The following is a 27,709-nucleotide window of genomic DNA, read 5'->3' as shown; positions in this document are numbered from 1 at the left end:
ACCTCATTTGATTATACTACATTCCAAATGGTTCAAATGGCTCTGAGCACTATGGGACTTAACAACTGAGGTCATCATTCCCCTAGAACTTAGAACTAATTAAACCTAGCTAACCTAAGGACATCACACACATCCATGCCCGGGGAAGGATTCGAACCTGCGGCCGTAGCGGTCTCGTGGTTCCAGACTGAAGCGCCTAGAACCGCTCGGCCACACTGGCCGGCTCACTACATTCCATTACCTCAGTTTTCCTTCCGTTTATTTTCATCTTATATCGTCCTTTCAAGACAATGTCCATTTCGTTTAACTGCTCTTCCAAGTCCTTTGCTTTCTCTGACAGAATTACAATGTCATCAGCGAACCTTAAACGTTTTATATCCTCACTGGAGTTTGATTCCTACTCCAAATTTTTCTTTGGCTTCCTGTGCTGCTTACTCAGTGTACAGACCGAATAACATCGCGAATAGGCTACAATCGTGGCTCGCCCCCTTCTCAATCACTGCTTCCCCTTCATGCCCATCGACTCTTATAGCTGTCACCTGGTTTCTGTACAAGTTATAAATAGCAAATAACTTTTCGCTCCCTGTATTTTACCCTGCTACCTTCAGAAATTCAAAGTGAGTTTTCCAATCAACATTTTCGAAAGCTTTCTCTTAGTATACAATTGCTATAAACGTAGGTTTGCCCTTCCTGAACCTATCCTCTAAAGTACATCGTAGCTGCCTGTCTTTTCTCCAAAGGCCTTTTTAATTTATCTTCATGCGTTATCTCTCTTTCCCCTGGTGAAATATCCTTCTAAATCCTTACATTTTTCTCTAGCAATTCCGGCTTAGCCATTTTGCACTTGCTGTCAATCTCATTTTTTAGATGTTTATATACCCTTTCACCTGCTTCATATGCTGCATTTTTTAATTTTCTCCACTAATCATATAATTCAATATCTCCTGTGTTACACAAGGTTTTCTATTAGACCTGATCTTGTTACCTATTTGATCCTCTGCTGTCGTCACTCTTTCATCTCTTAAAGCTACCCATTCGTTTTCTAGTGCATTCTTTTCGCCTGTTCTAGTCATCCGTTGCCTAATGTTCCTTCTGAAGCTTCCAACAACCTCTTGTTCTTTCAACTTAACCAAATACCATCTCTTTATTTTCCTACCATTTCGAAATTTCTTCAGCTTTAATCTATAGTTCGCAACCAGTAAATTGTGGTCAGAGTCCACATCTGCCTCTGGAAATCTCTTATAATTTAAACTCTGTTTCCTAAATCACCGTCTTACACATTATATAATCAACCAGAAACCTACCGGTGTGTCCAGGTCTCTTCCACGGATACAACCTTCTTTCATGATTCTAAACCAAGTGTTACCGATAATTAAATACCGTTCTGTGCAATATTCTACTAGGCGCCTCCCTCTTTCATTCCTTTCTCCAAGTCCATATTCACCTACTATTTTTCCTTCCTTTGCCGACTATCGCGTTCCAGTCCCTCATCACAATTAAATTTTTGTCTACTTTCAATAATTTCTTTTACCTCATTATACGTTTCTTCAATCTCTTCATCACCTGCTGGGGTAGTTGGCATGTAATCTTGTACTACTGTGGTGCGCGTGGGCTTCGTGTCTATCTTGGCTACCATAATTCGTTCTCTATGATGTTTATAGAAGCTTACCCGCATTCCTGTTTCTTTATTCATTATTAAATCCACTCCTGCATTACCTCTACTTGATTTTGTATTTATAACCCACCATTCACCTGTCCAGAAGTCCTGCTCTTCTTACCGAACTACATTAATTTCCACTACATCCAACTTCAACTTATCCATTTTCCTTTTTAAAGTTTCTGAACTACCTTCCCGATTAAGGAACAGATCTAACGTTCCACGCTCCGATCTGTAGACCGGCAGCTTGGTTTTCTCCTAATGATGACAGTCTCCTGTGTAGTCCCCACCCGGAGATCCCAATGGGGGACTGTATTACCTCTGCAATATTTTACCCAAGAGGAAGCCATCATCTTTTAGCCACAGATAGAGCTGCATGCCCCCAGGAAAAATTACAGCTGTAGTTCTCGTTGCTTTCAGCCGTTCGCAGTGCCAGCACAGATGGGTCGTTTTGGTTGGTGTTACAAGGTCAGTTCAGTCAATCATCCAGACTTTTGCCTTTGCAACTACTGAAAAGGTTGCTGTCCGTCTTCAGGAAGCACACGTTTGTCTGGCCTCTCAACGGATACCCTCGCGTTGTGGTTGCACCTACAGTACGGTTGTCTGTGTCGCTGGAGCACGCAAACCACCCCACCGGTGACAAAGTCATGTTGCATGGGGGGACGCGGGATATGCAGGTAAGCAGAAAATAAATTCAGTTAGCATAAGGCACATCTAAGTCTGAACCTCAGACAAATATTTATTGCTTTTATATTTGATCTACGAGAGGATCATCACACACTCTTATAGACACAAATCGCAGGAAGGAGAAACGTGGCCTATGCTTCTGTGCTTGACAGCTGCTAAGGAACAACTGGCCCTTGCTAAGAAACAACCTTCAATTGCTACGGAACACCCTACCAATGACAGTAAAAGGAAATGTAGAGGGCGTGGCGTGTTAACTGCAGCGAAACCTGTGCACGAAAACTCTGTATGCGTTCGTCAATTTATGCAGTACTGTGTTTGACGAAGGTTGTTGTGCGACTAATTAGCACGAAATTCCGTGTGGTACGACAACATGTCTGCAAGACATCATTTGAGTGCTTACGATCGTGGACGAGCTCTTGGACCGCTCGAAGCCGATCAGAGTGTCACAATTGTGGCAACAGCAAAATATGTGTCATCTCACGATAAGTCGTCGAAGGTGGAAGTGCTATGCCAAAGCTTGGTTTGTTGGTTGATCCTGGGGAGGGGACCAAACAGCGAGGTCATTGGCCCCATCGAATTAGGGAATGATAGGGAGGGAATTCGGCCGTGCCCTCTCAAAGGAACCATCCCGGCATTTGCCTGAAGCTATTTAGGGGAACCACGGAAAACCTAAATCAGTATGGCCGGACGCGCGTCTGAACCGTCGTCCTCCCGAATGCTAGTCCAGTGTGCTAACCACTGCGCCACCTCGCTCGCGAAACCATGGCGATGGTCGTAGACGGAACACCACACCGCAAGAGGATCGATATGTAATCCTAGTGGCGTAAAGGAGCAGACATTTCACTCCTAGGCAGGTCGCTGCACACCTTGTAAACTGTACCGGTACACATTTCTGTGCCGGAACCATTTCGCGGGGATAAAATCAGGTTGGTTTGTAGCTCCGAAGCCTGTCATATGCATCCCACTTCAACCACTTCACCGTAGAGAAAGAGTTCGTTGATGTAGGCAGCAAGGTGGTTGGGGTCAGCGAGAGTGGTCGAGAGTGATGTTCTCCGATGAATTCCGCTTCACTGTGGCAAGTGATTCAGGCCACTAGTTTGTGTGGAGAAAGGAGAACACGTTACACACCACAGAATGCTCACGAACGCCATCGGTATGAGCTGGGCATCATGAAGTGGACAGGCATTATGCACAATGGGCGAACACCGCTGCGTATCTCTGCTTAAGGTACCTATTCAGCACAGCGGTATTGCAGGTAGATTATACTGGTTCGTGAGCGTCTATTTAGAGGTGCGGTAGATCCCTACTTTCTGTTAATGCACGACAGTGCCTGCCCACACAGTACCGGTGAGGTGTCGGAAACACTGGAAAGCGAAGATATTCCACGTATGGAATGGTGTGCCTATTCCCCGGACCTAAACTCTACAGAGCATGCCTGCGATGCTCTTCGCAAACGTGTTTCTCGATGAACACGCCCTCCCCGAACCGCAGAAGAACTGGAAACCGACTTGAGAGAGGAGTCGGACGATATCCTCAACGCTGCTTAAATTTTGAATAAAAATCATCAGAAATTTCGATCGAAGACTTTTCGTAAATGTAGTTCTACAGAACGGCCTTCTCAAAGACAGTGGAGAAGTGAACAATGTTTCAGGTCACCCTCTTGACCTTCGAGTATAAAACTGATCCTAAATGGCGGAAGAATCAATAATAATCAACAGCAAGAGGATGCAGAAAGAAATGGAAACCACTGCAAGGACTCCTCAGAAATTCGGTAGCGATTTCGAATAACAGGAGCAAAATGTATGTAAGTGCCTGAGGAGGACATATTCCTTACTGAGAGTCCTATATCGATATTCCTGTTGGGAACCTGACCTGTGTCTGGCAAGAACTTATTTATGTCCGTTATCCTGATTTCCCATTGCCGAAAACTACACGATTTTTCGTTATAAATCTACCACTCCTTCTCTATTAGGACGTACTGTGTTTCATGTCATCCAACATCGACCGTCATCAATGCTGTCCAACGACGTCTCTGTTTCTTAGCAATTATCGAGCAGTGTGTTTCCACACAAGTATCTTTTTGTAAAAAATGTGTTGGGGATGGTAGGCATTACAAATACCAGCATGGCGACTATTGTTGAGGCTTTCCTCCTTGAAGTGGGGGAAGAGAGGGGCGTGTAGCTAGAGAGCAGCGTGCAGCAAGTGGTACGTCCAACGACAACAGTGACTACAGGAGCGCCACCATGTTATCATTTCAGATGAGTCGCGGTACTATATACAGGATGACAACGGGCATATCAGTGTAAGAAAGCTCCGAAGAGAACGAGCATTGCTAGAAAACATGTGTAATCGCCTTACCAGCCAGCATCTGACATACGGTATAGCCCGCCATTGGGTACATAAGACAATCACCTCTGTTGCGCATAGTCGATGACTTGAACAGCAGCTGTTACGTCTCTGACGTGTTAAGGCTGATGGCTGTTTCTTCGAGATCTCTGTGAGGTTGTCTTTTACCAAGATAATCCAAGACCACGTGTTATCCATGATGTCCCAAATTACCTCAATGCACAAGGTGTTCGACATTTGCCCACGCCAGCATGGTCTCTAGATCTCTCACCCACCGAAAGCGTGTAGTCATGGTTTGCCGAGATACTGCCAAGCCACCACTCGCCAGCCATTAGGATTGATAAACTGTGCTTTAGAGTCGAATGGCATGCCCACATCTGTCATACAAGACCAGTTCGACTCGAAGCCAACCTGATTGAGAGCAACTGTGCCATAGGTGGCAGCCCTGTGTACTAAATTTTGCACTCTGTGAATGAGATGCGATCAAAAAGTAACGAGGAATTTTTTTAATTTCGCGATATCTATACTTACATATTCCATTTTCAAAATTTTTTGACCCTGATGGCACGCATGTTCGTGATGTATCTTTGAATTTCAGTTGTTTTGAATGTTTGGTTTATTGTAGACAGTCGAAAAGATTACATGTGTTTTCGAGTGCTTGGCAAATTTTTACCTTCGAAAAAGATGGAGCAAAGGATTTCCACTAAATTTTGTTCTAAAAATGCGATAATGAGCAGCACTGTATTAGAGATATTGACTGTGGCTTTTGGTGAATCCGTTATGAGTAAGAGAAGAGTTTACACGTGGTATAAATTTTTGAAAGAGGGTCGAGGAGACGTATATGACGACGACTGGGCTGGACGCCGTGACACATCAATTAGTGACGACGATACAGAAGAAGTAAAGAAAATGGTTCTGTAAAATCTCCGAATCATCATCAGAGAGGTTGCTGATGATGGCAGCATATCCTCTAGCTTATGCCAAGAATTTTTTCGGATGTTTTGGTCATGAAACGTGTAGCAGCAAAGTTTGTTCGGAAACTGTTGAATTTCGACCAAAAACGACAAAGCTCAGGAATTGTTAAGTGAAGCCGACAATGACCCAGAATTTCTAGAGAAGGTTATAGCAGTTGGAAAAACATGCATATACGGGTACGACGTCGAAATCAAGGCCCAAGCGTTCCAATGGAAACTGTCTGAAGAGCCAAGCCTGAAAAAATCGACGTTCGATTATACGAGGAGGTTCTTCTCACGGTTTCCTTCTATTACAATCGGACAGTGCGTCACGAGTTCCTGCCTTATGGTTGTGCGGTCAATAAGGAATACCACCTGAAAGTTATTTGGCATTTGTGTGAAGCAATTAGAAGAAAACGACCAGAACTCTGGCAAAACCACTCGTGAAAATTGCAAAACGGTAATTCCCCCGCTCGCTCCACAACTACTGTTCGTGATTTTTTAGCGAAAAAGAAACCCGTTACGTTGCCTCAGCCACCATATTCGCCGGAAATGGCCCCCTCCGACTTCTTTTTACTCCCGAGGCTGAAGAGACCTACGAAAGGACGTCGTTCTGCCGCCACTGATGAGATAAAAACAGAATCGCTGAAGGAGATGAACACCACAACGAGAAGTGACTTCCAGAAGCGCTTCCAAGATTGGAGAAAGCGCTGGTACAAGTGTATTGCATCTAAGGGGAATTACGTTGAAGGGGACAATGCTCACGTTGATGAATAAATAAAGATTATTTAAGAAAAATAAAATTCCCGTTCCTTGTTAATCACACCTCGTACGTCAAAATTACGTACAAATTTAATCATGTATTCTTCTTACTGTATTGTAGACGCACAATAGCTGAAATTACGTTATTTGGTATCCTTCCCGGCATTGCTGTTTTAATGGCCAATTGCTCGACAATTCGACTCCCAACTTGTACGAAGACACGACATTCTCGCACAAAGTTATATCGCACCTTTTCGTACCACCTCTGTGTTACTAGAACAATATCACAGGCAAAGAGAATTCACGAGAAGATCCTCTTCCACAGGTTCTTTGACAATGTTTTGACGATTAAAAATTTGAATAACACACAAAGTAACCGTGAGACAAAGTTGAACATATTTCACAACGAACAACATTTATTCACGATTCTTTATGAAATACTACATCGGACAAATGACGACCATTCGTGCCTACACATTACTCGATGTGTTTTACCTGGCTTTTGGACACATCTTTCGCAACTGGAGGAATTCTGGAAATTTTATCGTGAATTCAATCTTTTCACTCTTGCAAGTTTCTCGGTCGATCGGAATACTCTCTGGCCTTCAGATATCTCCATAGGTAAAAGTCTGGCGCGGTTAGGTCAGGCGAGCGAGGCGGTCGTTCGACACAAGCACTTTTGGAAATTATGCCATTACCAAACGCTTCACTGAGACTTTGCGCGACTTGTTGGATAGGTGGCACGTCGCACCGTCATGTTGGAACGTCTTCTTAACGAATGATGAAGGCTCGCCTGTAAACTACTGCACAAACATTCGATGTTCCATGGAGAGCTGGCGGTTGTCCGAGGGCCGGTTGACTTTCGATTCAATGCACTGGCAGTTGCTCGGAAATTTCTCATTTAGTTCAGTATTGTCCCACGGGCACAGAGTGGACGTCGCGGCTGAATATGGAAATGCTTACTTAAGGCACTTTGCAAGCGCACGACAAATTCACTGTAGCGAAAATAGCACTGCACAGCGAACACACGATATTGCTTCGACCAGTACGTCATGATTACTGACCTGTGTATGGGATGAAACTCGATACTCTGTACTGCTAATAGACGGCACCACAGCCGCTGTATATTGTTTTTAGCGCGCGCTGCTAAAATATGAAATTGTTAAAACATTGTGAAGCACCCTATATAATGACAGATGTCACATATTCAAGACTTTTACAAGGACCGCACTAGAAGAAATTAATAACAGTCAGATCAGGTAAATGATTTGGCAACGGAAAAGGACCCGCACGTTCGTGGAATGGCGTCCACGAGGAAGATATGTAAATTTCCTGGGGCTCCATCATGTCGGAAGCGTATGGATCACGTATGATATCTTCCAACAGCTTGAGGCGCACGTCTCTTAGAAACAGAATGTACACCGGAGCAGTTAAGCGAGCAGCTAAGTCATACAAGCCTTTTAATGGATCGTTGACTTTGCCTACCCGTAAGTTCACTCCACATTTGATATTCATGGTTTTCATAACTGCAGGATGGGGATCCATCGCCCAAAAAAGACTTGGAACTGTTGGGCTCTCCGTTAGAAAAGAGGACAGTGGTTTTCGCAGGGGAGAGGGTGGGAGGGGGAGACGTGGGATAAGAAGAGAAACTGGTTTCCCTTAACTTTTGGCGTTCAATACCAGCCAATTACGGAGGAAACTTCTCCTAAGTATTGTGATGAGCAGACGGCAAGCACAACTGTCGTCTGCTTCGTGTTTTAAGGACGACTGGGTCGAACACCGAAATATTAAGCACAAAAATAGGATTTTCATGCGCCTCGTAGATTCTTGGACAGTGCCTGTCTCGTGATGTAAGTTGATGCTATTTCTCGACGGTCGCGCTATGGAATCAGTCTAATGTATGGCTTGGGAGGCATCAAGCATTAGTATACTTGATGCGTGCCTTATTGTACTCTATGTGCATACTTATCTAAGACGGGAGATGTACGGGAAGCGATTTTTATAATTATTTGCACTTACCTTCTGCTTTTTACTTCTGTCTTAGCATCAGTCACAAGTGTCTCTTGGTTGAGACTTCAACACTTCGCTGACAGCGCTTCACTTTAAAAGAGCGCGACTTCCTTATCGCGAACCCATTCCCTTGACGGTCAAGGGGGACTTAAACAGTGGTGAAAAGGCAATTGAGGACGCAACTGTACTTTCCACAGACTATCAGCACCGGCCTTGTAGAACTCTTATATCGTATTGTTCCTCGTAGTCGTTAAAATGACTTACGTTCTTCACTTCTTCGCCTTACTTGGAAGTAATGTTTTACTACTTCGAACTACAAATATTTCGAAGACCAATGTTTGTGCGATAACGTCGTATCAGTCAATATGTTAAAATCGCACTCGTTTTGTTGCTTCATGTAATTCCGCCTTTGTAGGTTAGTTGGGTAGTGCACGCTAGCAGAGTGTATCCGCCGGAAGCTCGTCCCGATTATTTATGGTGGAGGGCATCACCGGAATTCGGGCATTGGGATGAAAAAGATGGTGACTTACAGGTCCTGGACTAAACAGAAACTGCACTGATTCACCCTCTGTTCTTGGGGGAACAGGCACATGGCATCGTTTATTTTTCCTTTAGTGTGATTTAATTCACCTGCCCCATATCGGCAGTGGAGGACTGGCAGTGGCACAATCCGCCGTTCTTCAACGGAGCGATACATTTAATAAAAATATGAAAACGAGACATATAAAAGGCGATAAAGGGAGATACAAGAAGATAGTAAGGGGAGACAGTGGGGGTTAAAATATACATGTACGCAGAGAAGTTCATGTGGGACAGTTAAAGAAGCCCACATAAAGTTAAAAAGCACAGTTGGCGATTTGCGTAGCACGTAAAAAACACTGAAGACAAACACAAAAGTTAAAGGTTGGCCACAGTATTAAAATGCACCAGAGTGACGACACTTAAAAAACACTGCACAGGATGCAGCACACAAAATGAGGAGTAAAACCTGCCAGGAGGAACCTGCCAAGAGAGGGGAAAGAGGGGACAAGTGAGGGCAGAGGGGGAAGGGGTTGGAGAGGGTGGGAGGAAAAGCAACGGGGTCAGTGGGAAAAACAAGGGCCAGGACATGGACAGGGTGGGAAATGGAGAGGGAAGGCAAGTCATGAGGGAGCAGTGCAGAAGGGTGCACTGGAAAGGGAAGGGGTGGAGGAGGGAGGAAAAAACTGCACAGAAAAAGGGAAGAGAAGGGGAGAGGGAGCCCTGAGGAGGGGGAGGGGGTGGTGGGGTTAGAGTTGGTAGGAGGGGCTGATATCAGGGCATAGATCGTCACCTGGGAGGGGTAGACACTGGCAGCTGCATTGAGAAAGGAGGTGGAGTGTGTGGAATTGGAGAGAAGGTGGGATACCATGGTAAAGGTGCGGCAACAGGCTAGGGGTAGAGAGGACAGAAGACACCGAGGGGTGGGGGGATCGAGTCTGCAGATGATGTACAGGATGTGGATGTGTTCAAGGAAAGGGTACAGATGTGGGAAGGGGATGAGGTCGTAGAGGATTTGTGTGGGGGATGGGAGGTGGATACAGAAGGTGAGGCAGAGTGCATGGCACTCAACGATTTGGAGGACTGGGCTGGGTGGAAATCCAGGTGACACTGGCATAAGAAAGGATGGGATGGATCAAGGATTTTCAAGTGTGAAGGTTGGTGGAAGGATGCAGTCCCCATGTCTGTCTGGCTGGACAGGAGTTTCAGGAGTCGGAGTCTACTATGGGCTTTGTGGTGGATCGTAAGGAGATGGGAAGTCCAGGTGAGTTGACAGTCAAGGATGAAGCCAAGGTAGGAGTGAAGTGGATAGGACGACCATAAGCGGTGAGGTAAAAATCGTGGAGCCAGAAGGAACAGGTGGTATGACCTATGATGATTGCCTCGGTCTTGGAAGGGTTGATGCGAAGGAGCCACTGGTTCACCAGGTGTTGAACTGGTCGATCTGGATTTGAAGGTTACGTTGGGACTGTTGAAGGGTAGGAGAAAGGGCCAGGACGGCGGTGTTATCAGCAAACTGCTGGAGGTCAACTGCTGGGGGAGGTTTGGGCATATCTGCAGTATACAGGAGATAGAGGAGAGTGGAAAGAACAGACCCTTGGGGCACGTTGGTGGTGGGATAGAAAGTACAGGATTTGGTTTGTGGATAGCGACATAGGAGGGACTACGGGAGAGGAAGGAAGCAACGAGATGGACTAAATTCATGGGAAGAGCATAGGTCTGGTGTTTAAAGAGGAGTCTGGGATGCCAGATATGGCCATAGGCGTTATGGAGGTCGAGAGAAACAAAAATAGCGGAGTGACGGGAGTTAAGTTGGAGGGAAAGAAGGTCGGTAAGGGTAAGGAGCTAGAAGTCAGCTGAGAAGAAGGGCTAGAAGCTACACTGGGTGAGAGGAAGGAGGTGTTGCTGGTTAAGGTGGTGATGAATACGGCTTGAGAGGATGGACTCGAAGACGTTACTGAACACAGAGGTGATGGTACAAATGGCTCTGAGCACTATGAGACGTAACTTCTGAGGTCATCAGTCCCCTAGAACTTAGAACTACTTAAACCTAACTAACCTAAGGACATCACACACATCCATGGCCGAGGCAGGATTCGAACCTGCGACCGTAGCAGTCGCGCGGTTCCGGACTGCGCGCCTAGAACCGCTAGACCACCGCGGCCGGCCACGGAGGTGAGGCAGATCGGTCGATAGGAAGAGGTGTGAAAGGGTGGGTTTGTTGGGTTTACACGGCATCGTCGGCATTCGCTCCTTTTCTTTTTTAAATCATCGCTCTTTCGAGTGGGCTCATGAATTTCTCGGATAGATTAATGTTCAGGGCTGTGGCTTGCTAGTCAGTGAGGCGGACCAAACTTGGGTCGAATCTGTGCGAGAGATTAACGTCCGTTTACTGGTACACTGGTCAGCCTGAGTTTTTAGGCGTTTTTACATGTTCGTTCATGGAAATGCAGGCCTGGTCGCCTATCTCCGCCTCATAAAATACGAAACAATAATGAAATTTACACGATACGCAGACAGACGGCACACAAATGTTCCTTCCCTTATGTTAACTGAAGACTACGTCGACAAGAAGGGCGTCTGGCCACACAGTTAAAATAAAAAAAATTATTAATCGGTCAAATCTTGAAAACAGCGGACTACATGCAGAAGATTAAACGCAAGGAGAGAGGGAGACTTTGGGCCAGTTAGATGCTGCTCTCCCTGTTCAACTATTTTGTGACACTCTCTACCTACCTGCGTGTATGTTATACCTAAGATCATCTATCATCTAGTCCGCATATTCTAATCTTGGTCTACTTCCGCTGTTTTCTCCCTCTTTTGCCGTTCCAGAACCATGTTAGCAAACCTGGGTGTCATAGCACACGTGACCAACTGGTCTGTCCTTCTGGTAAGGGCATCCAATACACTTCTACACTCACACACTTTTTTATTACTTCTTCATTTCTGTCCCCGTAACTAATGAAACTCTTCGAATTCACCACGTTTCAAACGCTTCCAGATTTATTTTTCTCCAGTTTTGCTATATTCATATACTGCTGTGCTCCATACGCATACTCTGAAATCTGCCTGTTCATTTGCACTTAAATTTTTGTCCCCACTATATTTTTACTTGTCTTAAACCGCGAGTTTCTCTCTGCAAATACTTTGCATGTTTGCGTTGTGATCAAATTAGATTAGTCGAAAGAAGCTCTTTGAGCTATTTCTGTATACCTCCACTGATGAATTTAATATCTTTCGAGGTCTTTTTGGCCATAAACCAAACAAAACGTTCCTGGATGTGGAACCAGGGGACAACATAGCTACGAATGAGAGTTTTCGCCATTCTGTGTCTGGATTCTGTTCTCACTTTTCGTTCTCGTCTATTCTGCTTCTGGCTTTGTTTGGTGTCTTGTGAACTGGTTCGGAGTTTCTACAGATTTCGTTTCTAATTTGCTTTCTGGTGCATAAATATTCATATATTAAGCATGGCTTAATAGGTCAGGGCCTTACTTAACTGGTCACGGTAACAGCTTATTTTTTATTACACAAAACACATCTTACAGCTCCCGGAACTTGTTCCTCAGTTCCATATCAGTATCTTATTCCGGAAAGCCCCTTTATTAAAAGAAAGATTTCTTTGCCCTGCTAATCTACACACAGTACAGTACCATTCTCAATCTTGATGTTGAGCATGTCGTTATTCTCCTTTTTGTTATTCTTCATCATCTTCGATCAGTCTACCCTCAAGCCATAATCTGTGCCAAGTATACTGTCCATTCCTTTCGATATGCCTTATAAGTCAAGCGTTTATCGGCCTTGAGTGCCGTGTCATCTGCTAACGTTAGCATTAGGTTCTGTATCCTCTGCACTTTTATTTCTCTTACAAAATTATCTCCCGCTTCTTCCTTTGCTTCTTCGACGTACAAGTTGAATAACAACGATAATAAGTTGCGGCCCTGCTTTACGCCCTTCTTAACACGAACTTGTCTTACTTGGCGTTCCAGTTTTATTTCTCCCACTCTGATGCTGTTCTAGCGCCTAGAATCGGTAAGGAACGCAATACGTGGAACACACTGAAAGGGAGAGACCGACGGGTTATGTGTTAAGACACCAGGAAATAACTTCCAGGATACTGGAGGGAGAGGAAGAGGGTAAAAACTGCAGGGAAAGACATAGATGAAGTACATCCAACAAATAATTGAGGACGCTGATTGTAGTTTGAGATAAAGAGGCTGTCTCAGAAGAGGAAGTAGTCATGACGGAACTCATCAAAACAGTCAGAAGGTTGATGACCCCGGCCAAAAAAGAGAAAATTGAATACTCCTCCTTAAGACTTAAGGTATCTGTGGAAGCTAGAAAGAGGGTAGCAGGGTGCCCAAAAGTTTGCTCTTTGTCATACATAATAGAATCGTTCCTCATGAAATGCCCAATGTCGAATGTATTTCCGTTTGGTAGAGTTAGTCTCTGAAGTGAGGGTGTGACAGATCAGGTTGATGTTTGTCTACCACTACCATAACGAACGTCTGTATTAGACTGAAGACACTGTCGAAATCTAGCAGAAAATCCGAAGAGATTCTGGTCGTATGTGATGTATGTTAGCGGCAAGAAATAATCAATTCCCTCTCTGCGCGATAGCAATGGAGTTACTATCGAAGACAGTGCTGCCGAAAAGAGTTCCTAAACACAGCCTTCTCAAGTTTACAAAAGAAGACGAAGTAAATATTCCAGAACTCGAATGAAGAACAGCTGCCAACATGAGTAACGTATAATTAAATGTCCTTGGAGCAGTGAAGCAACTTAAATTACTTAATAAAAGCGTTTTCTGGTCCAGACCGTATACCAATTAGATTCCTCTCAGAGTGTGCTGATGCATTAGCTCCATACTTGACAATCCTATAAAACCGTTCGCTCGACGAAAGTTCCGTACCCAAAGACTGAAAAGTTGCACAGGTCACACCAATATTTAAGAAGCCTAGTAGGAGTAATCCACTTAATTACAGGCCTGTATCATTAACCTCGATATGCAGTGGGATACTTGAATATGTACTGTGTTCAAACTGTATGAATTACTTCGAAGAAAACAGTCTATTGACACACAGTCAACATGGGTTTAGAGAACGTCGTTCTTATAAAACACAACTAGCTCTTTATTCGCAAGAAATGCTGAGTGCTATTGACAAGTGATTTCAGATCGATTCCGTATTTCTGGATTTCCAGAAGGCTTTTGATACTGTACTACACAAGTGGCTTCTAGTGAAATTGCGTGCTTATGGAATATCGTCTCAGTAATGTGACTGGATTTGTGATTTCCTGTCAGAGAGGTCACAGTTCATAGTAATTGACGGAAAGTCATCGAGTAAAACGGAAGTGATTTCTGGCGTTTCCCAAGATAGTGTTATAGGACCTTTCCTGTTCCTTATCCATATAAACGATTTGGGAGACAATCTGAGCAGGCGTCTCAAGTTATTTGCAGATGACGCTGTCGTTTTATCGACTAATAAAGTCATCAGAAGATCAAAACAAACTGCAAAATGATTTATAAAACACAGCTGAATGGTGCAAAAATTGGTAGGTGACCTTAAATAACGAAAAGTGTGAAGTGATCCACATGAGTGCTAAAAGAAATCCCTTAAACTTAGGTTACACAGAAAATCCAACTAAATACCTAAGAACTACAATTACGAACAACTTAAATTGGAAAGAACATATAGAAAATGTTGTGGGGAAGGCTAACCAATGACTGCGTTTTATTGGCAGGACACTTAGAATCTAATGTAACAGATCTACTAAGAAGACTGCTTACACTACGCTTGTCCGTCCTCTTTCAGAATACTGCTGCGCGGTGTGGGATCCTTACCAGATACGACTGACGGAGTACATCGAAAAAGTCCAAAGGAGGGGAGCATGTTTTGTATTATCGCGAGATATGGGAGAGAGTGTCACTGAAATGATACAGGATTTGGGCTGGCCATCATTAAAAGAAAGGCGTTTTTCGTTGCGACGGAATTCCAATCACCACCTTTCTCCTCCGAATGCGAAAATATTTTGTTGACACCGGCCTTCATAGGGAGAAACGATCACCACGATAAAATAAGGGAAATCAGAGCTCGTACCGAAAGATATATGTGTTCGTTTTTTTCGCTCGCTGTACGAGAGTGGAATAATAGAGAATTGTGATGGTGTTCGATGAACCCTCTTCCAGGCACTTAAATGTGATTTGCAGAGTATCCATGTAGATGTAGATAGTCCAGCCATTTTTGTTTTGAGATATGGAAACAGAGATAATTAAGAGGGTACCAAGTATCAAGAATACTGGCGATGTTGAAACTGTGGTGTCACCGCCAGTCACCACACTTGCTAGGTGGTAGCCTTTAAATCGGCCGCGGTCCGTTAGTATACGTCGACCCCGCGTGTCGCCACTATCAGTGATTGCAGACCGAGCGCCGCCACACGGCAGATCTAGAGAGAATTCCTAGCACTCGCCCCAGTTGTACAACCGACTTTGCTAGCGATGGTTCACTGACAAAATAAGCTCTCATTTGCCGAGACGATAGTTAACATAGCCTTCAGCTACGTCATTTGCTACGACCTAACAAGGCGCCATTACCAGTTACTATTGATACTGTAATCATGTACCGTCAAGAGTGACGCTCATCATTAATGGATTAAAGTTAAGTATTCCACCAGCTACGTCCGTTTTTCTAAAGTCTAATTTCCTTGTCCTGTTCCAGACCTCACACCAGCCGGCGTGAGCTAAAACGCGTGCCTTCCGGCTTCCTCTAGTCACACGGTGTAGGCTCTCCTGCCAACCCACAACAGAAACCATTCGTACTTGTCTCAGAGTTTTACTATTGCTAAAACATCTTTGTTTGCAGGTGAATATCTTTTAAAGATTCTATTTTTCTTTTCCAACCCAGGCCTCAGTTCAGGTATAGTATTTTTAATCTACTTAGTCCAAATGACCTGCATAATATTAACCAATAAATTATTGTTTTATACTTCGTGAGGCAAAGAATGTAAAACCATAGGCTTTTCAGTGAGCGCTAGCCAAAATCTTATTGAACGATGAAACCGACTTCATCCTGTTACTGCCTTGAACACTGCTGTTATTTTGGCATGAAGCTATCGACCCATATCTCAGCAGCAGTTGCATTTTACTAAAACGTTCCCAAAATTGTTGAAGAAGTCTTTCCGTATTTTCTTTTTGTCAACTTTTAACAAATGTGACACCCATTCTGCACATAGCATTCTTAGACTTGATAGTTCTTGTAAAGAGAATCATATTGAAAATGAAGGAGCAGATTTTGTATGTATCTTCATCTTTTGGATGAATTTTTCCTGACGTAGAACCATGCAAAATGATCTGTTTTATGATTCCGGTTTATCCATTTGAACGAATCTCACACAAGTAAGTGTACAAACAGTGAAATAAACGAAAACAAAAATCTTCTGATAATCATGTCGACGATTGGCTCATGATAGTGTTCATCATGTATGTACGCAACAGAAATTAAATTTCATTGATAACAACGCCACCTGTCATTCTGTATGTATGTGAACAGCAACAGTACTGTAAGTATTTTCTTATTTCTTTATTTGTTTTTGTACCAACAAGCACTAAGGCAATATATAACTGGTGGATATGGTTGGGTAATGTGATGTATATTAGAAGCTCAAGACGATAGGGTGTTTATTGTAACTAGGATGGCGTTTGTCTCTGGCATGGTGAATACTTACGTTACGACAATATTTAATTCTTTGGACTCCCTTATGTAGACAAGAGCCTTTAGCAGTGGACGAATACATTTGTATTCTTATTCTGACGTAAGGTGGGTGTGATCCGTCTGCTGTCTTAAGACATGGCATATGGTGTTTCTGGTTTTTATATCAATTTTACATATGACAAGAGCCGTTCGGCTGCAGCTAATGTAATTTACCACCATGTAATGAAACACGGCCCACTCCTTCTGAAGAAGATATTTTTATAAATAACGAAACCTAGGTCAAGGGCTAAATAAACGTTTGGTTTGCAACTGGCTGGCTGATATTTTCAACGTCTTCAAATTTATACAGTTGCTGAATCGCAACGATGTTTAAGATTTTGGAACCTTAGAGTCATTCGTAGGTAGCTGAAATTCAACAGTACGGAAATACTCTAATCAAATCGCAAAGACAAGGGGTGACTTCAGTTTTTGAGTACTGACTGATATAACTATACGTTTATTACTGGCGGGAAGAACGATCATTCTTGCGAAGTACAACTGAATGCATTATTACAAAACAGCCTTGAAAAACTAATTACTCTGGTAGCCCAGACGTGGGAGACTTACCCTAATTCTCCAAGGCTAACAACAGACCCAGGGGTTTCAGGAGAGTCGTCAAAGAGATGAATAACCGACCATGATGCTATTACAGCGATGTTTATCTTCACAGGTAAAAAGTCCATCAAGAAGGCTAGTAGAGTAGTACTGAAAAACAAATTATGTAAAGTTTGGAAGGTAGGAGACGAGGTACTGGCAGAAGTAAAGCTGTGAGTACCGGGCGTGAGTCGTGCTTCGGTAGCTCAGTTGGTAGAGCACTTGCCCGCGAAAGGCAAAGGTCCCGAGTTCGAGTCTCGGTCGGGCACACAGTTTTAATCTGCCAGGAAGTTTTATATAAAAGATGATTGGCCATCATTTAGTTGCAAATAGTTAAGCGCAGATGAGGTGTAACCAACACCGAACAAATCAGATCAATACGTACCAAGCAAGGTAGTAAAAAACGAGAAGTCTCATCTGTGTCCTGAAACAAAAGAGAATGTAAGCAAATTGTGAATCGTCCATCCTATACGCAAAATTCACAATAACTGCCATAGTCGTATGTTTGTTCAAGTCAATCAAAAGGAAAGCTGTACATTCACAAAATTGGACCTGGTCGAGGAGAAGTTGTTACTGAAAGAGACAAAATTATAAAAACCGCAGAGGGCTTTCATCGGAAGCTATACAATCGATGAGTGACGAGCCAAAGCCGGCATGATGTATCACGAAAGTTTGTTATGAATGTTGGATCGAAAGCGATGGAAACTATTGATAAACATGAAATGGAAACAGCTCTGAAACAACTCAAGACGTAAGGCGTCAGGAGAAAATCAGATCACGACCGAGTTGCTTAAAACTGGAGAAGAGATTCGAAGTCGCACTGAAAAGTAATGCCTCTGAATTTTTTATGTGAAAACTCTTGAAGCTTTTTAAATAAAAAAAACGTTTTTAACATTCTACATCTTTATTCTTTATTTCTCAACATTTATTTCTCAACATAGTCACTCTGACGACGACAGTATTTCTCACAACGAGAGACCAATTTGTTGATACCGTCACTGTAAAATGTTTTACTTTCTTGATGGAGCCAATACCTCACCTCCGCTTACACTGCTTCATCATTATCAAAGTGAAGTCTTCGAAGGTGTTCTTCCAGTTTTTGAAACAGATGAAAACAGAATGGAATTAGCTCGGGACTGAAGGAGGATGATCGATGACAGGGAAACCAAGCCGTGAGATTGTTGCAGATGTCGCAGCGCTCGTGTGTAGACTGGGACTATCGTGACGAAGGAGAGGGTGTTCCATGTGTGCACGAAATTTTCGAATTCGAAACTCGATACAGCACTCTGTTTCTCACAAACCGACATAGTTACGTTACACACCATCGTATTACGCGTTATAGTTCTGAGCCCTTTAGCGGCAGAGGGCTGAAAATTCGTAGATATGAAGAATAAAATTTTAGAATATTGATAACGTTTGTTTTATTTAAAAAGCTTTAAGACTTTTCATATAAAAATTCGGAGGCATTACTTTGCAGCACCCGCTCGTACTCTGTTAAATAAACCTCTCGTGCCAAAGCAAATTTCACAGTCATAGAACAATGCAAAGTTATTCTTCTCTTCGGAAAATATTACTAGACGAACATAGAGAACTAAAGGCCCATTAATCTTTTACCTTTTCCAAGCTGCTAACAAAAATTAGTACAAACAGCCTGAGTCAGAGATTTGACTTTTACCATCCAGTCGAACAGGTGATATTCAGAAAAGATTTCAGTACAACTGAGTATATCCAAGCAGTATGCACACTAAAAGTGGAACGTACAGAGTATAATATCACATGGCCTTCATAGACTACCAGAAAATGTTCAACGCTATCAAAAACTGGGTAGTAATGAGGGAATGAACAGGGTCAGCCTTTACCACAGATATAACAACGTAATCTTCTATCTTTACAAAGATGCCATTCTACATCGCTCTCATGGACAATGCCCTAACGTATAACGTAGCACGCAGTCCGTGCGGGCGAGGAGGTTTTTGTTCTCTGAATCCCTAGGGCTATGCCGGCGCAATCTTAGCTACAAGTCGGACAGGCCGAAGGGCAGGAACTAGACGAAGTGTCTCCCACAATGGCCTGTTGGTCCTTTTCTCCTGTACTAACCCTGTACTTACCATGTCCTTTTTCCTGTCATCTACATTTATGAATAAAGGGTAAGAAGGTCTCTAGGTTTAGGGTAGCCAACCTCCATATGGACATAAATCCTTAAAAGAAAATCGGGGAGGTTGAAAGGCCGCAAACTGTCAGCCCCACTTCCCAACTGTGCTTGTACAGTCCTCGTAAGTCGGCCAGGTTAATTTCCCCAACTACCACTAGGAACACGAAAGAACCTCGGATTAAGGTCGGATATACCAATGACGAACGGGGAATGAGAAAGCTTTAGCATAAATGGATGGCTGGTTTAATTAAGGTAGTGACATAGAAAATCAGAGGGTTATCAAACAAAGAAGAAGAGTTGTTAGAAATATTTATGAAGGCCAACGTAGATATAGCTCCATAACAGAAACAAATAAGAAGCTGCCATGTAACAAGTACGTAGGAGAATATTTGATGTTCGATAGTGTAACACGCGAACAGGAGAGAGGAAGTCGAAATGGGTAAAGTGAAATGTGTAATACAGGTATGTAAATGAAGGAATTGTGATTTTTACTGTAAAAGGGGAAAGATAAAATTGGATTGTGATTGCAGTGTACGCAACTGACGAACGAAAATTTCTCTGACAACCTGCAATCAGTTTTGCAGAAGAATAACAATAAGCACAAAATAATATTGAAAGGAGATGTAAATGCAAAGGTTGGGAATAAACTAATACCAAAGAAAATATCATAAATACAATAGAAGATCGCGTAAAGATTTTGCTTCTTTTAACAAACTTAAGATAACCAACACTTCTTTTCGCAAAAAAGATGTCTATAAACACACATCATCTCGAGAATGTAAATCTCTTATTGACTACTTGTCATTAACGAAAAATTGGAAGGCAAGGTAAGAGACACAAGAGTGCTCGGGGATATGGCTTAGTTTCTGACAATTTTTGGTGATATCTTTAGCAGATATGCACACCAAATGGAGAGAGATCAAACACCTGACAAAAGTAAAGATGAAGAAAGAAATTTACGAAGTATATCTACTAAATGGTCGTAGCATACGAGATCTGTACCAGGCCAGTCCTAATCAAGAACCAGAGCAGAAAGAACAAGTGGAAGAAATGGAGAAGAAATGGAAAAATATAGAAACTGCAGCTAAGAAAGCAGCTGAAGAAACCTCAGGGGAAAAGAAGAAACAGGAGTTCGTCATGCGCCTTGGGAGAAGTTTATAACCGTAAGACAATACGATATTCATGGAAAGAAAATTATAGTTTACAGGAAAATGAAAATGTGTAATCAAAGGAAAAAAGAAGTTGCTACCACAATTGTAATCGATAGAACACTACGAGAACTTGTGGTATGAATAAACATGCTCCACTGAGAGTAAGGAGGATGAAGTTAAAGTAGCATGTGTGGCTGAACTAAGGGACGCTCCCAACTCCACGAAGAATCGAGAAGTTACCGGTGAGGACCGCATAAACGCTGAACTGCTAAAATTGCACTACTACAAAAGAAACTTATTTATTTAATATGTAATGGAAAAATGGAGCTATTCCAGAAGCATTGTCACAAGTACAGGTAATATCACTGCTTAAAAAAAGGGGAGCACAGTTACCGCAAGAACTATAGAGGAATTAGCTTGTTGCGTTCCACATACGAAGTTGATGCAAGAACTGTAAACGAGATGTTAAAGAATACAGCTGAGAGTTTATTAAGCAAGAAGAGACTGAAGTCAGGAATTTACAAGAATTTCATCTCGGGTCACTCATTCTGTTGTGTTGGAGAGTTACTAGGAAAACATTAAGCTGCTTCTACATTATATTGATGATTATGCCAATATATACTCGCTGCTTGTGGTCTGCATAGGATTCGTGTACATTTATTATTTTTCGGACGTTAATTTCGTTCCATGACCACGGAGATTTGCTCCTCAGTTTGGTCGTGCGGAACTATGAGCGTAAAATAAAAAAAAATACCGAAATACATTTAGCATTCATCTATTTCATTAAGGCATTCGACGATGTTCATAGAGAGAAACTGCGGGAAATTATGAGGAAAAGAGGATGCCCACAACACCTAATAAACGTTTTAAAGAGCCTATGCAAACTCAAGACTGTAATTTTGAATATAAATGATACTGTACCGCAGCGTATTGCCACAAAAAAGGAGTTAGAAAGCGGTGTAGCATTTCACCCACTCGTTTATCTAGATGACGCAGTCCGCAAAGAGAATGGGATTTTTAACGGGGGGAATCAAGATTAACAGAATTTTCCACTTGAATTGCCTTTATGTGGAGACGGTGCCACAGTGCTGGCGGAGAATGAAGATGATCTACAAACTGGAATACATTTATTAGGTAAGATTTGTGGTGAGTACCATTGGAGGATTTCAGAAAAGAAGACAAAATCTACGGCTTTTAAAGGAAAGCATCGCGTACGGACAACAATTGAGGTTAACGGCAGAATAATAGAACAGGTCAAACATTTTAACTATTTAGGTTTCGACGACACACATGAGTGTCACGATCACATAGAGAAGAAATTGATAACGTTATAGTATATATGTACCTAAAAAATACAACGACGTAAGAAACAAAATTCACATTTCCTAAGACAATAGGAGTTTCAGTCTTTTTTGATACGGGAGTGAAATGTGGATTATAAATAAATGTCAAGAAAGTCGCACACAAGCAACAGAGTAAAGATTTGCAAGAGCTGCAGAGAGATGCACAGAAGTTTCCAGATATTGAAGTATGGAAATTAGAGAAGAACTGAATATATTTAATATCCCCAATAAAATACAAGAAAATAGGAGAAACTGGAACGAACATCTTGAAAGAATGAATGGAGGAAGATTACCTCTCCAGATAAGATGAGTTGAACGAGTTGGGAGAAGTCAAGGAAGACCGAACAATTGATCGGTACCGCAACAGAAGAAAAAATTGCCTAAGAGAAGAGGCGTTAGACAAGGAGATACAGTCTCATCTAGGTTATCCGCCTTGGTTCCAGAGGTTGCGCTCAAGCGTGTATCCTTGGGACAGAATGCTGTTAATATAGATAAAAAATGTCTCAACCGTCTTTGCTTTGGAGATCATATCATCCACTTTATCAGCGACTCAAACTGTCAACATTGATCTGAAAACTCAGAGATGCTTCCCAAACCGCAGGTTTCGAAATCAGAAGACCAAACATAAGCCCTGTCAATATTATGGTTTCCATCGAAAACCATGCTCTGGAAGTTTTAAATAAATCTGGACATAAAAATCTAACTAAGAAAACATAACCTGTCATCAGAGATAACACGAAGAACTGTCCTCATCTCAGCTGTATTCGTAAAACCTAGTTACATTCTCCGCAAATCGACTGTAACCATAAATTTAAAATAGAAGTTTTATGAGACATTTCATCCAATAACAACATACGGACTCAAAACAATGACACAATAAGCAACGCATATCGTCTCCGGTCTGACAAAGAGCAATAAAGAGACCGAAAAGTTAGTGGGCATGACTGTACCGGTGCCGCTCATTTGTCGATGCGGTTTGCAGTTCTTCTTGTGGTTGCATTGCGAGGTAGCAAGCCCATTTTCGCTCCTTGCTCTTCGAACGAGGCTACAGCCGTATCTTTTGACTGCATTGACTTAGAAGCTTAAACTATTCACGCTGTCGGGAGACTGTAGACCCCACTATTTGACATAAATTTCCTAGTTCATACCACTACCCATTCCTGAGAGAGAGAGAGAGAGAGAGAGAGAGAGAGAGAGAGAGAAAGAGCCTTAACAGTCCGATAGACACACTGGCGGACAACAAACGGCAAAAGAAAAAAAATCTTATGTGATACACGAGGCGTGAGAAAAGCAATGAGACTGATTTTTTATGTACCGAAGTTTTTATTTTTCTCAGGCAACGATATTGTCCGTTTCAAAGCAGTTCCCTTCGGTAGCTGCACACCAGCGGAGTCATTGTTCCCAGTCGTCGTAGCAGTGCTTCAACATGTCGGTCACATTCTTTTGAATGTTCTCCAGAGTCTCGAAATAACATCCTTTTAATTTATTTTTCAGCTTCTGGAAAAGAGTCACGAGGACGCAGATCAGGTGTACAGGTGAGCTCTGGAACAACAGCAATGGCTTTTGAGGTTAAAAATTCCGTGATGGAAGTGGGCGTGTGACATGAGGCATTTTCATGATGCAGCATCTACTTATCTGCAATGTTCGGTCACACACGATTCACCATTTTCCTGAGCCTTTCAAGGACTTATTAGTAAAAGACTTGGTTGACAGTTCGTCCTGGAGGAACAAACTCGCAAGAGCAAGCACACGTTCGCCGAGTTCGTTGGTTTTTGGAGTTAAAGGTCTCCCTCAGAGAGAGATTCGTCTTCAGTGTGGTCCTCGGCCTTTCAAAAATGATTTTTGCAAGCGAAAAACTTGTGCACTTGACGAGGAATGTTCCCCATAGGCCTGTTTCAACTTTTCAAAGGTCACACTCGCGGATTTCCCAAGTTTAACATAAAACTTTATGGCATAACGTTGCTATAAATTCCACTGTCCCATTTTCCTAACGCGCAACAAAAACACAACTTCACTGTTGGTGCTCTCAAAAGTCACGTATGGTGCACGGAGCTGAAACTCGGTCTGAGCATCTAGAAGAGATGAACACACCTATCTACACAAGTAGAACAACACAGAATTTTCAGATGTTTCCTTTGCCTGTACTGTGAAATCTTACTTCTTGCTAAATTTTATTACTCCACGTCAACGGAAAGTACCCTATGCATTTTGATTAGTAAGTTTGCGAATATCGAAATTTGAGACACAGCTGACCGCATCTTTTGATTAAATTGACTTAGAAGTTTCAATTTTTGACGTCACCAAAGGATCGTAGCCCTTAGCATGTGATGCAAATTTCAACTTGATACCTGTTCCTGAAAAAAGTGGTCTCAACAATCGGACAGACAGACAGACAGGTAACAAAGTGTCCTATACGGGTTCCAATTTTACAGGAACCATAAAAAGTAGATGGAGAAACTAAAACTTGGATAAACGAAAGCCTGGTCAGCTTTGATGGTGTTTCCCTTTTCTGCAAAGCTTCACCGAGTAACCCTCTGGAACACATCGCTTCCATGTTCGGCATTTCCTTACTCTCATTCAACTGTGATAATTCCTTCAAGACAACATTTTCTCTAGCGAACATTTCGAGAGTACTGCTGACTCCATATGAAAACATTACGCTTCGTGTGGGGCACACCAATGTTATTTTGGCCTCTTCCTGACATTCGCCATCTAGTACAAATTACTGCAACTAATTGATCAAAATTCTACGACCCGTATTTGTGCAGAAACTCCTTATAATCGCATCTTGCTTATAAGTCAACTACACTGCACTATGTCAATCACCTTCCGTAATGATATTGGCTTAAAACTTTCGTAGTCTGCTGCGTGACCCGAAACTGAAACTGGTTGATGAGTTCGTGGGTGCTAAGTTCAAACTTGACCACCAGCAATTATTGTTGCATTGTGTTTATCATTTATGGAAGGTCCTCGAAGGTTTTATGTTTACATTGTTTTTATATTGAGGAATCTTCGGTTTTTGTATAAACAGCAGAACTCTCTGTCAGGAAGCCAGTTATGTTCTGTTCTGGCTGCATGTTGATGTTGGTTATATACTTGCTTTCAGTGCTTAGTGTTGCACTTCATTGATGACCCTGCTTTCGGATTTGGATTGGATTCTCGTCACGGCGTGACATAGTTTGGTAGAGGTGACAGGTACTTCAAAACATCTACATTACTGTGGCTCCAATTAGGCAACGTGAAATACATTGCGTTCATTGAAAGACCGGAATACAAGCAGTACATAGTTCCCACTGTCCATATATTGAGGAGCCCAATGTATTAAAAACAGTAATAACTCAGCTGCACGTCAGGCATTCATCAGTGTTTTCCAGACGCTGTCGGGACCCGATGAAATGGCTGAAGGAATTCGACTGAGTCACTAAATATATTATATGGGACTACAAGACATGTTTGGTAATGTTTACTTTACTTGGGCGGCACAGCCGAGCAGGGGTTCGAGAACAACAAAGAGAAGTTCAAATCCTGGGATAAATTCAAGACCGAACTGAAGAAAACATTTAGCGAAAATCAGCAAAATGTGCACTTGGCGACAGAATGATTTAAGGAAACGGCCCAAATTTATGGTGAAACGACACAATCCTACACAAGGAATTTTCTGGCCCTATACAATATTGTGAATCCGAATATGACAGAAGCTGACAAAATCTCACGATGAAACGAGACACAGAAGACACATACCGAGCTCTTCTGATGAAGGATATTACAACAACAGAGGAACTCGTCAAGTGGTGCTAGTGAATCGACGAAATGCAACAGAGTCGGACGAACAATGAATGACTGCCTTCCGAATGTGGTCCCTGTGGCAGTTATCGAAAACCACAATGACCTCACGTCTCTCATATGCCAAGTTGTAAGAGAAAAACTACAGTATCTTACATCAGCCAGAAATGTTGGTTCGAGCATACCAGTCGAACGTGCCATGAACAATGGCCTCGGCCAGCTGATACGATCTAATGACAACCCAGAATCCCACCAACGTTGGTACCACCAACTCCTCCGCCAAGTATGATTACTTGCTAGAAGAACAGACAGTTTGAGAGCGGTGGACAACACGCCAGTTTACTTTCACTGTGGATACACAGGAAACATTGTATACTACTATAGAGAAAGAAAACGAGTGTCCGATGACTACTGCGCCGCCGGATGTCAACCATGACGACAGTCCTATTCACGCCAACCTGCAGACGATACTGTAGACGTATGAGATGAAGTCCATCGCCGTACCCTAGACGCGGTCGCTTTCGCTCCCCAATACACCGAAACCTCTCCCTGTAGACGAACAGAGGTAATAGCCGCTCGCCTGGCCGCCTAATCCTGGAAAAGTGAGTGAGGCGAGCATCAATCGAAGTGAACCCGCCAGAGACGAAAATCCTCCATGGACGACAATTAAACAAATGTCAGGAATCATTGACGGCGAACCTGTTTGGACCTTAGTCGACTCAGAGCTACCTTTTTGTAAAGTCGAATGCTTATTGTCGCCACCTGAACAAGACTACTTCTCCGAGGCATCATTAACGGTCATAGACTACGGAAGTTCAGAACTCCAGATTTTTGAAGTTATTTCAGGAAGCAAACGTAACAAAGCTTAGTATGGCAATTGTTTGCCATTGAAGTTGTTTTTTTCTGCCGTCTTTAACGATATGAGTTCTAATCGTCAAATTAGATGCTCAGTTAAACTGTAAGCTTTTGTCGATTGCAAACAGCTACTCTGGTTATAAAAGAAACCTATATACCAGTGACAATCAAAAGCATTGTAGGTGCTAGGGAGAACTTTCGATCACTAATTGTCACGAGCAGCCACAGCTCTTCCTTACAGGTATGTGCGTATGGAAGCTGATGCAATACAGTAAGGGCAGGTTAGTGCCATCGACGAAGACTCATGCTCCTGTATCACCACAGACAACACAGAGCAGGAAGCTACTGTCGAAGAGACAATAGAATCCGGTCTGATGGGGAACAATATCGTTCTGCACCAATTTTCAGATGATTTAAAATCTCTAGAGGAGAAAAGATAGGCCAAATAGTCCAGGGTAAAATGCTGTATAAACACTGGGGATCGTCCCCCAATTAGCCAGCACTCGTATAGGGTGTTACTGGCTGGATGACAAATAATCCAGGAGGGAGTGGAGCATTTGCTGCAAGTGACAATCATTGAACCTTCAGAGAAACCTTAGTCTTCTCGTGTGGTCCTTGTGAAGGAGGAAGCACTATGGGACTTAACTGCTGTGGTCATCAGTCTCCTAGAACTTAGAACTACCTAAACCTAACCAACTTAAGGACATCACACACATCCATGCTCTAGGCGGGATTCGAACCTGCGACAGTAGCGGTCGCGCAGTTCCAGACTGTAGAACCTAGAACCGGTCGGCCACTCCGGCCGGCGTGAAGGAGAAGGATGGTACCTGGCATTTCTGCATCGGCTACTGACAACTGAACAAAATCACGAAGAAAGATGTCTACCCTTACCGTGCATTGATGAGACCCTAGACTGCTGGCCTCTCTGGGACACCTGGTACCAATACCGCTTGCAGCATCCCTTTCCACTGAAATCGAACGGACCTGTTGGGCAGGTTCTCGAAGTCGACAAATCGCAAATCATGGATAAATAGTATGTGGTGACTACCCTGCCCTCTGCACTGTCCCCAAACTACCTAAGCTCTGGAAATTGCAAGGTTAGTTTGGAGAACAGAGCACCCTTTGTGATGATCTATGATCCTTGAAAAATTC

General features: G+C 42.8%; 1 protein-coding gene across 2 annotated transcripts in view; it reads right to left on the bottom strand.

Moving 5' to 3' along the window:
- The window catches only part of LOC126484165 (uncharacterized), a 182,512-nt gene that overhangs the window by 29,510 nt on the left and 125,293 nt on the right, over positions 1–27,709 (bottom strand). Inside the window, exon 1 of one of the 2 annotated variants that reach the window (XM_050107566.1) lies at positions 8,425–8,483. The exons of the other annotated variant lie outside the window; for it this stretch is intronic. The gene's annotated coding sequence lies outside the window, so the exon portion shown is untranslated. Of the gene's footprint in view, positions 1–8,424; positions 8,484–27,709 lie in introns of those variants that run through there. 2 annotated transcript variants of the gene reach the window in all.

The sequence above is a fragment of the Schistocerca serialis genome, chromosome 6 (assembly GCF_023864345.2).
Source record: "Schistocerca serialis cubense isolate TAMUIC-IGC-003099 chromosome 6, iqSchSeri2.2, whole genome shotgun sequence".
Classification (NCBI taxonomy): Eukaryota; Metazoa; Arthropoda; class Insecta; order Orthoptera; family Acrididae; genus Schistocerca; species Schistocerca serialis.
The sequence above is the reverse complement of the archived record's forward strand: the minus strand, read 5'-3'. Positions and strand labels throughout refer to the sequence as shown.